The sequence below is a fragment of the Micrasema longulum genome, unplaced genomic scaffold (assembly GCF_059751315.1).
Source record: "Micrasema longulum isolate JH-2025_06_02 unplaced genomic scaffold, ASM5975131v1 h1tg000097l, whole genome shotgun sequence".
NCBI classification, from domain to species: Eukaryota; Metazoa; Arthropoda; class Insecta; order Trichoptera; family Brachycentridae; genus Micrasema; species Micrasema longulum.
In genome coordinates, this window is record NW_028277303.1 from 33,639 (window position 1) to 45,826 (window position 12,188).

The following is a 12,188-nucleotide window of genomic DNA, read 5'->3' on the forward strand; positions in this document are numbered from 1 at the left end:
GCGCCGTGGCGCAGTTGGTAAGACGGCCAACAGTGAAACTGGCGTTGCGGGTTCGATTCCCGCCAGTTGCAAGAAAAAGTCCAAATTTTTTTCTTTCTCAATTGGTCTGGGTGTTGTGGTGTATTTTATTTATTACCTACTTCTATATCCCTTCTATTCCACCTGCTGACAAGCCTCAAAATAGAGGCTTAGCGGGTTACTGCTTTAAAATAAAAAAAAACAATTATTATTATCATAATATAATGTTTTTTATACTTTGGCAGTTCAGTTTTGTGTTTTGTAAATTGCATGATTTTATTGCATTGAGAAAAGTCATATTTGCCACCTCGTGGTGTCAGTGCGTTTGCCCACCATGCAATAAGTTTCGGGTTCGATTCCCGACATGGGTGGCATGAACTATTTATTTAAAGCGATGTTTATACACTAAAACATTTCATAGTCCCTGGACTGGCACCTAAAACGTAAGACTGATATCTTAACTTAATGTAACAAAAATGATCAAGATAAGCTGCGATCGATGTACCAATGCAGTGCATATTAGGTACGGAAAGAGAATTTTTTGCAAAAATATTTTCAGATGTAAATTAAATTAATATATATTTTTTAAATCATATACACATAAATAAATGTTTGAGCGCTATTTCCACCATGTTATTTGAAATGTTCATGTCACAAACATATGTTATTTTCTGAATAATATGAAATCAATTTTCAAAGCCATTTATAATTATTAATATACATTGAAATATTTGTATGTAGGTACCAGTGCCGCGATTACAAACGATATCTTCATCTGTACATATCGAGACGGTATAAAGTAACATCAATATTTATGTACGAAAATGGGTTTATTTGTATAAAAATCAGAAGTATATTCTTCTGTAACCTGTAATTAAACATGTTTAGAAAAAAAATGGAAACAATTTTTTTTTCATAAAGAAAACTTAAATTTACTCTGTAGATAATATCAAAGAAAAAATTTAACTTATTATTTTAACCCATTAGAATACGAGTTCTGCGGTGATTTCGTGATTCTGAACCGCGAGATAAAAGTGTTTTCTACGGCCGCTAAAGCGTTTGGAATATCACTCCTGGTCCCTATGTAACTAGTAACTACATTGTATAGGTAATAGGTAGGTACACCGACTTATGATTTGCAAAGTGATAAGAAGTATTTCTTATCAAATCGATTGAAAAATGAATAGTAAGTAATAGATAAAATAGAAAAATGATAGTTCTTCATTGTCAAGGCTACGATGGATATTTTTTCTCAGTCATTCAGATTACCTTATGCTTAAGTAAATAGTTGGGGTTTGGGTTTATTTTTCCAACGACATTTCACAACGAATAATATTTTATTAATTTTTAATCTGAGAAGAAGAGTTATTTCTAAAAATAAAAAAATTAAAAGCTCAAAAACAGTTTCTTTCTGAAATAAATTAGGATTAAAAAACTGCAATAAGTATAGGTATAAGATTCAGACAAACTAGCATTATTTCTAGTCTTTTGAATTGATGTTCGTTAAATTATTTTTTTTGAATATGAACATAAATAGTTCTGAGTTCTGTAATATCAAAATTTTACGTTTAAACACCCTATGTAATGAAATCCGGTAATATTTTTTTTTTTTACTTTTTTGCGCCACAACAGGCCAGGATGGCCAATCACATCGGTGAATTACAACACAGTACACCCAGGCTTGACAAATATAACATTTATTTATATGCTTTAATTATGGTTGTGAATTAACAATTTAATGGATAGCATAAAGTCATCATGAAGGAACAATATCTAAGTATAGATAATCACAGATTACGCCCCTAAAAAAGCGATAGCAATCACAATCCCAACAAAAATTATAGTTTTGTAAATAATTATTACTATCACATACATTATTTCAGTTCAGTGCCGAAATTCGGCGTTTATTATAGTAAATAATACAATATGTTATGTTGACGAAACAGTGAAAAGGGTATTTAATACCATTCAGTAAAATTAAATCATAAGCAAACGAATTAAATAAAAAATAAACAAATTAAATTATTAAAAAAAGTAAATACCTGTTCTGCGGTAGGCAGCAATAAATTATTTTGATAAAAGACGAAAGACTAAATACGTTTAGTCTCAGTAATGTCTAGAGATGATTTGAATATGGAAATCCTATAAAACATGAATAATATTTTAAAATATGAAAATCTTACAAAAATGATGGAAGTGAAAATAATAAAAACTGGCAAAGTGCATGAAACTGAAAAAAAATACATGGAAAAAAGTTTGAAAAAAAACTCCAAAAAGGATAGAAACATAATAGAATCTAGTGAAATAATATATGAACTTTGTAACATGTTCAAACATACGACACCCTGACAAAACACTCTTTATTGCTACTTCAACCGGCTCGTCCTATTCTTAAAACCACTCTTTTGTACAAATTTTAAATTTGTTTCCAGCTAAACATAATATTTCTTGTGGGAGCATATTGTATACACGAGGGTATCACATATTATGTATTAACATATTTATCTGGGTTTCTATACCTTATACTCCAGTTAAGTACGTACTGATGAACTATTTCAATTTTAAAATACAATAAAATAAAATTAAAAAAATATTCAGAAATATTAAAAATTATTTATTTTAAAGAACACGCCCATTTAAAAAAATATATATTTTTTAAAAGACACGCCCATTTCAAGAAAATTGATTTATTTGCGAAACTATTGTACTTAATTGTAAATACATCTAGTTTCCTAAGTACGAGGATGGCCGCATGGTAACAGTGGACACTCGCGAAACAGTGTCCTCACTCCTTTTTTAAAAGTAAATATGATTGCGATTACTATATTTTATCCCCGAAAGATTTATTCTTTGGTATGTGGTGTGCCACAATGGAATAAACAGTGCGTGGAATTACGTAATGGTAAATTTTTAGTATTAAAAAGTGTTCATAAAAGAAAAAAAAATCCTCGTCCTTAAAAGGGTTAAATGTATAAATTAATATTCTTGACATATTAGGTATGAGATATTTACGAGAGCAACCTTAAAAATTAAATCAACAAATCTTGATAGTAAGCAAGAAAATTCAGATGAAGTAATTTTATTTCATTGGAACTATTTTTATAGATTTCAAGTAGATCTCCATGAAACAATTATTTGGAGAACGTCAAATCTTAATTTGAAATCAAATTAATCAAGCCTTTTCTAAGAAATACGTTAGTGTAACAATCAGTAATATTAATAATGAAGTGTAGATTTTAATTTCTGAACAAAAATTTCAATAAAGCATAGGTAAAGGAATTTTTCATGAATTCTTAAAATAAAATTTATTTATTTCACAGTTTTAAAATTAACAGAGATTGTTTGCTTCAGGTCCCGACTAGCTAAAAAAATTCATGTGTTTAGGCAGGACCTCCTTTTTTACATGTCTTTTTTTTCATTGAATGATGCTTAAACAATTAAATAATAATAGTGATATCAAAAAATCAAATAAATTAGAAAACACAACGAAAAAGCTATGAAAAAATAAATTAAACTGATTCACATTAGTTGATATTTGCAAAATTATTTCATTGGTTTTTGTTTTCAATTGTTACAGAGGCATCCTTTTGCTATTTTTTACAAATTACAACCCCCTTTATTTCTGATACTAAAACACTGAAACCGGAAGTTGTTTAATTTGCATGAATTGCGTGCCTAACCCCCCTAACTAACTTTCAGTGCAATTAAAGAACGATGCCCATTTTTTGTCTCTTTTTCAACTGTTTTTTTTCAATTTCCACATAAAAGACAACGTGATTTGAGTAAATTTAAACACAAATGGGGCGTAAATTATACCTGTAAGTTTAATTTTAATTAGTTTTAATATTTTGTTAATGAATCAAATAAAAAATCAATAAACAATTTTGAAATGCCTACAGATATTACAAATTGCACAATTCAAAACGACAATTCTTAATTTAATTTTAGTTATGAGAATTAAAAATACTAAAATTGGCAATGATAAGAAAAATCATGCTTCATGCATTTATCCTATTGTAAGTTTCCTCAATTTTTTTGCAGGAACATAAGTAGGTACTGCAATTGAATTTGTAATTGTACCCTTGCAATTTAAATAGCATTTAGTAATTTTTAAGCGTAAGTCATTACATTAGAAAAAAATGGTAAATTAAATTTTTAAAAAATAGTAAAATATACAAGCAAACTCACCGTTATTCCACAAATATATTTCGATCAATCCAATGTGAGTAATTCAGTAGCGGTCAGTTCGTATCACACCATCGCGTCGCCAATTCTGGGAACACGCAGGCGATAAAAACTAGAGAAAAACTATGATGCACCGCGATCGGAAAAACACACCGCAAAGTTCGCACTACGCACTCACGTCCGTCATTCGCGGCCGCCAGTCGCTGACTGCGCGATGCGCGATGCGCGACTGCGTGCCCGCCGCCCGCCTCCCCCCCTCGCGCACCCCGCGCGCGCACAAAAATATTTTTTACGCGCGCAACAAAATGCAATCCTATGGTATCTCTTTCTCCTATCGACGAATTGCAAGCGGCGGGCGCGTGTGTGTGAAGGGTTATCTTGGTGGTAGTGGTGCCCCGCTCCACCTTCCCCGCGTCGTTCCTCCCGCCGTCCTCTGACCGCGGCCGCCATTGCCCCGCCGAATTATGATAGGGACATTCCTATTTCGTTAATTCGTAGCCTCCCCCGCTTGCCTGGGCGCGGATAGTTATCTACACTAATACATGTTTTAAAATTGCATTAATTTATTGTTGAAAAAATATGTTATAACTCTCGCGAGAGACAGCTCTGAAAGCATTTGAAAACTCCGTTTTCACAAGCGGCAACCCTGAATTTTCAAGAAAAAGAAATTTACGTTTACATACATTGGTATTTTTATATATCATAACATGGCAATAATACGTAGGTAATCCAACGTACGCATAATTGCGGATTTTGAATAAAAGAAAGATTGAAAAAAAGATGTACAAGGTTGTATTATTTTCTTGGAGTACCTATGTCTAAATTATTGTTAATAGATTTAACTTATTTAAATCTTGAATTTTAATTTTCTAGTTAGACTTGGAGAGTTTTTCAATATATATATTTAGATTCTTATTTGAATCGTACTGTACACAGTCGTTTCATTTGATTATTTTGGAAACATCATTGATCTAGGTAGGACCTATTATAAAAAAAACCCTAAATCCTAATCCGCGTATTATATTGACCACGTGAAAATGACTGAAATTAATTAATTTTAGTCATATTTATAACGCCTGCAATACCTAGAAAATTAAACATTAAAAAAAAACTTTCTTTTAACCTTAAAGGCTTTTGAAATACTGTTAATGTTTTTTATTGGACTGGCGTAAATCAGCCCTTTAAAGGATATGCGTTGGAAGAGCGCTATGAGGAATGGGTACATATGTACTTTTTAATTAATATTTTTTTTTTTAGAATTCGATTATTTTCCCCTCTCCTCCTGAATTCATAATAAATTAGTGTGAAATCTGTAATTGGTCTTACTTTTTTTAATTGTTCTTTTGTACCTTGTTTTATATAAAGACTGTATGATTTCCTTAATAAATAAATAAATAATTTGAACATTGTAACTGATTTTTCTTTAGCCTAGGTTTTCTGTTTTGTTGTGGTGTACAAGAATGAAATAATAAGGTGGTTCTGCAATATTTCATGTTCCTGGACTGGCACCTGAGGCGTAATGCTGACCGCCTTACCTTCAACTAACAGATGATCGATATACGCTGCATTTACTGTACCAATGCAGTGCCCTATGCACTATCGAGTGCAAACAGGGGTATTAGAATTAAAAGTACCTGCATAATCTCTAATGTTTCCGATGTTTTTCTCATATACTCATAATGAGGAACTTCAGCCCTACGGGATATAGACAAAAATGATTTCTTACGCGCGGTAAAAATTTGACTATTAAAATATACGGCAAAGCTACTTGAAAATGTTAGAAAAATATATTTCAATAAAAACGAACTACTTTGAACGACATCACTAGTTCATACGAATCAACCAATGATAAGAGAGCTGTGAAAGATTTTCGGTTTACTTACTGTCGACGGACCAATCGGCAGAACTGACTAAGAAGAAGCGAAATAGAACTTGAGACGTCATACGTGGAGTTGTTTCAGAAATAAATAACTTTAAAAATCATAGCGCTCATAGTACGACACATTTTATTTTTTTAAATCGTTTAGTTTAATACAATATTTGAGTTTGTCCAAATGTTTGAAGACAAAACACTGGATTTCACCCCCTCGGTAGTAACAAATATTGTAATAAGAATCTCTTCACAACAAAAAAAGTTTCACCTTTTTACTTCACTAAAATCAACAAATGGAAGAATTGAAGTGGATGAAGAATTAAATATGGATGTTCAAACATAGATAAAATGGTGATTGTTAAACAATGAGTTAAGTGGCCACTTAAACTAGCTATTGGCAGTTCATAAGCCCTGTAAATGCCTAGATTTCTATATTCCCTTCTTTAAGGTATTCTCCATCCCTATTGTAATTTGTTTGGTTTAATAGTCTTAATACAAATAAAAATTAATAAATAAAAAATTGAGCTTCCTCATTAGTTTACGAGTCATTTAAATAAATATAATATTAATTAATAAATCCTTTTTACGGGGTTAATTTAAACCATTATTTTAAATAAATGGTAACTTTTCTTTTAGCGATTTACTTAGCCCACTCTTTCAGTATGTGGTAGATAAATAGGTACCTACTAGATACCAGTTGGGTCCTTGAGCAGGTCAATGCCCAAGAAGTCTGAACTAGAGCGTCTTAGCATACCTTCCCAGGACAAAAAAAACTGCGAGGGTGCCAAATTGCGATCCCAGAATAACTTTTTCCTAACTCAAGTGCAGATGTTCGACTTTGTAAATGCTTAAAACGGGGAAAAAAAACATTATTAAAAAATATATATATCAACCTAATAGGCATTATATATTTATTTATAAATACGCCCAATGGGCATTTTTAAGTATATATTTATAAATAGCAAATTATTATTTAAAAAGTAGAAAGACTCAATGGTATATAGTAGACTTTGTGGGAGTGGAAGCGGGAGAGAGGTGTTTATAATTGAATTTGATTCAGTGATCGTTTGAAATAAGACAACTTGTTATCAAAGAAATCAAGACTGGCATGTTTGTTGGCAGAGTTTCTGGGCATAGCGGAATGAAAACCATAGTTAATTCTAAGGTTATCGGTATGAAAGAGTAAGTTTTGTCTGAGGTTTCTGGTTGGGATATTTAATTTGATTGAGCTCAGTAGTTCAGGCGCATCAAAGAGTGAGTTGAAAATTTTGAATAGGAGAAGGTCGGATTTATTTCGACGGTCGTGAAGAGAAGATATATAATGTGCAAAACGAAAATAGTGTACAATTTTTTTATATCTAGGTATAACATTGTAAAGTTTTTTTTGTTAAAACAATTAATGCGAGTAAAAAATAATAATATGTTTCGAGTTTGTCCAATTTTTTGTAGACAAGGACTGGATTCAACCTCCTAGAGAGTTCTCAATTTTAACATATTACAACAGACACGAAGAACACTTTACAGAAGAATAAGAATATTTGGACAAACTCAAAATATTGTTGATGAATCCACCTTGTCCAAGAAAAAGTATAAAAATTGAAAAATATTTATTTATTAGTTTGTAGGTGAAATAATTCAATCATATGAATCTCACCCGCAACAAAAAAGGTTTCAGCTCTTTAACTTCTAAAACGCCAACAGATGGAATAGTCGAAGAAATACAGATGTTCAAATATAGGCATAATGGTGGATGTTACACCGTGTGTAAAGTGACCACTTAAACCAGCCAATGACAGGCCATAAATCCTGTGGATACCTAGAATTCTATATTCCCTTCTGTAAAATGTTCTTCGTGTCTGTTGTAATATGTTGAAGATAATACCGGGTTGTGGTCCTGTGGCTAGTGTGGAGGACTCACTGATCAGAAATCCGAGTTTCGAACCCCGCTCTACCACAACTTGATTCCCATTTTAGGTAAATCAAAGAAACGAAAATGTTCAGTTTTTATTTTAAATAAATAAATAAATAATATCGGTGATCATAATTATTATGAAACACAATAAATAGTAAAATGTTTTCTATTACCACAGATTCGTCGATTTGACACTAATAGAGTTCGATTTCTGACAGCAATCAATGACGTTGAAATGAAAAAAAAAAAAATAATAATCCATAAAAAACTTCACTAACTTACTCAATTAATAAACTAATCTTTAACACGTGTATTGTCTTAAATTATTGCGAAAATTTAAAAAAACATGAAACGTGTTTTAAAACGTCACTTAATAAATTGTACTAAATTTCGCGCTGACTATAAAACAGAGATCATTTGTTTGCGAATTCGTTTGAATTTAGAATCAAATTTAGAAGAAAAGTATATCGGTAGCACTCAAGGACCTCCCTCTGAGTTGAAAATAATAAATTACCCCTATGATATGCCGAATTATCGATGGTTTTTTTGTTATTCGACTGTGGATCTATTGTTCCCCATTGCATTTGCAAGTCAATCGATAAAATCGTGCAATCGATCGGCATTTGAAGTAGGTAGCTATCGGCTATTCATGATTTTTATGAATAGCAACATGAAATCCAACTTGATAGTGACTTGTTCAAATTTAAATCGAGTTGTGGTCCCGTAGCTAGTGTCGCAGACTCACAGATCAGAGGTTCGGGGTTAGAACCCCACTTTACTACAACTTGATTCCCGTTTTCTAATAGGAAGTTATTTACAACACAATAACATTAATATTTCGGCTTCTTCTTCTTCTTTTAAGAAATCCTAAGTAAAGTTCATAACTTAATTCTTTATTATATAAAAAAAAAACGATTGAAGGTTTGCACGATTTATCATTTTTCAAAGTAAAAAACACTCTGTTGTGTGGATTTGATTATTCACCGTTTTCACAAAAGTGCTAATATCTCAGTTTTACTTCTGTCTGCATAACTTCGTCCAATTATAAATCTTATCGCGGAGTAGAGAAAAAAAAAGGAGTTTTTTTTTTTTGCATGCCACAACACTTTGCTTCATATATGGTCAAACTGAAAATCAAAGGACAAAAATGCGAACATGTGAAACCAAATGTAATGATTTCATTTAGAATATTATTAATACCTTATGCGTAACCCAAAACCTCATCATCTTTGTTAGGGTGGGTTGCCTTAACCAATTTTAAAAAAAGAGTAGGTAAGCAAAATAGAAAAACTCACAGTGATGTTTGAAGGGTTTGACGAATGAGAGGTTATTTTGATTTTATCGTCGTAAGAATTGTAATATATTCGTCGGCCGTGGTGTAGTGATCAGCGCGTTTGCCTGCCAGGCAAGAGGTCTCGAGTTCGATTCCCGGCATGGTTAATATAACATATTTATTTAATAATGTGTTTTTACGCCAGAATATTTCATAATCCCCGGACTGGTTCCTGAAGCGTACTACTGATCATCTTACCTTCGTGTAAGAAAAATGATCAAGATACGCTGCGATTGGTGTTTCAATGCAGTGCCCTATGCACCGTTAGGTGCGGAAAGAAAATGAGGAAGATTTGTAATTTAATTCATTAATTTATTTATTACGAGCTGAACCCGGCAAAGCTTTGCTATTGCTAGATTTGAGTACATACTCGTATATATTTAAAATTAACTCAATCGAAAGTTTGAAATCAATTATTGTATTTAGTCTTAATTAAATATTAACATATTACAACAGAGATGAAGAACATTTAAGAGAAGGTAATATAAAAGTCTAGGCATCTACAGGGCTTATGACCTGTCAATGGCTGGTGTAATTATTTGGTATAAATTACCTGGTCCATGAAGAAGTATAGAAATTGAAAAAAATAACATTTTCAGGCGTTGCCTAGTATGCAGGTGAAATAATTCAATTAGATGAATCTCACTCGCATAAATAAAGGTTTTAGCTCTTTAACTTCACAAACATCAACAGATGAAAGAATTGAAGGAATATAGATGTTCAAACATAGGCAGGATGGTGAATGTTACACAGTGTGTAAAGTGGCCACTTAAACCAGCCATTGACAGGTCATAAGCCCTGTAGATGCCTAGACTTCTATATTACCTTCTCTTAAATGTTCTTCATCTCTGTTGTAATATGTTAATATAAACAGCTCCCCAGGGAGTTGAATCCAGTTCTTGTGTGCAAAAATTTGGACAAACTCAAAACATTGTTAAATTAAATATGTACGTTTACATTATAATTTTTTTGTTTCGTTTTACATAAATTGTGAGGACAGAGAATATTGATAAACAAGTCTTCGAACATTATTTTCCTGTCACTGTCTGGCGATGCCTCCCCGATACTGTGCGAAAAAGACAATTGCATGTCAGACCTTCTGTTAGAACCGATGTTTCGTTATCCCGTTTTCCGCAACTCAAAAGTCATTAAAAAAATTAAAATTAGACTTATTTATTATTTATTCATTAAAATTATTTTTAGACATCAGTAGTTTAGATTATCAGAATAAAATTTTCTGTATCGGTACGTTTTGCGTTTTTGGAAAATATTTTGTATTCCCTGGGCCAAAGACAGCAGATAAAACTGTGTCTAGTTCCCATAATAATTTATATTTGTAAAAACATATTAAGATGTTATCATTAATACACCTTGAGGACGTAAATTAAAAAAGAATTGCCAATAAACGCACGTAAATCTGTTAAGCTATTTTTGAGTGTTTGTGAGGCTAATAACGGCGATTAATTTTTATTTACATATTTAGGTATTACAACTGTTTTTTAATTCATTAGTTTTAATAATATGTTTTAGTTAACATATTACAACAGAGACAAAGAACATTTTAGAGAAGGTAATATAGAAGTCTAGGTATCTACGGGACTTATGACCTGTCATTGGCTGGTTTAAGTGGCCACTTTACACACTGTGTAATATTCACCGTTCTGCCCATATTTGAACATCTACACTCCTTCAATTCTTTCATCTGTTGATGTTTGATTTTAATAATTAGTTTTAATAATATGTTTTAAGAATGCTCTTGAATTGATGTTTCGGAAGAAACTTAAAACCCACTTGTTCTCTAAATCATTTGAATAAATTCTTAGCGTGTGGGGACAAAGTACATTATTTTTCTTAAATTTATAAGTTAAAATTAAATTTATATCTTTATATAATCACTTTTTAAAGCGCCCTGGAGGTATTATGTTACGAAAATGGCGCTATATAAGTTATCCTTAATAATATTTATTATTATTAATATCTTCTTACACGATTGTATTATTATTCTTATTTTTACTTCTTGGTGTAAATTTGTATGTTTGATGTACATAAGTGGAAGAAACTAGTGCCTACCAATCGCATTCCAAAACACGAGTGTGGCATTCCATCCTCTCTGCTTACCCATACGGCAACAACTCCCTTATCGTAATTGCAATAAATACTTTCATTTTCCCTAACCCTTATCCAGACAAATGCCTTCCGCAACCGGGGTCAATTGTTACTTTGCGTACATAAATTATTGAATAAAACGCTCCATAAAGACATAATTATCGCAATGAGGTGACTGTTAGTGGTCCCCTGTCTTGCCCCCGCCCCCCGCAGCCGCCCTGGCGCGCCCATCATGGGGGTGATGGGGGACGGATGCTGCGAAAGGGGAATATTGGTCAATTGGTACAGAACTGTACACGGTACCACAAATCTCAAAGGTACACAAAATGGGTTAAAAAACCATTATATAAAACATTTAAGTTTGTAAATGAAAATTATTGATGGAAGTTCATTGTAATTTATTAAATAAATAAAACACGAGTGATACTTTAATCCACGAATTTGGAATATCCAGTGACCGGTCTCGAAGATGTCGCGAAAGCGATGAAACCGGTCACTGGATATTCCAAATGTTTGGATTAAAGTATCACTCGTGTTTTATTTATATAATAAACCATTATATGATTAACAAATTACAACAGGAATGGAGAATACCTTAAACAAGGGAATATGTAAGTCTAGGCACTTACAGGGCTTATGACCTGTCATTGGCTGATTTAAGTGGCCACTTTACACACTGTGTAACATTCACCATTTTGCCTATGTTTAAACATCCATATTTCTTCAATTCTTCCATTTGTTGATTTTAGTGAAGTTAAAGA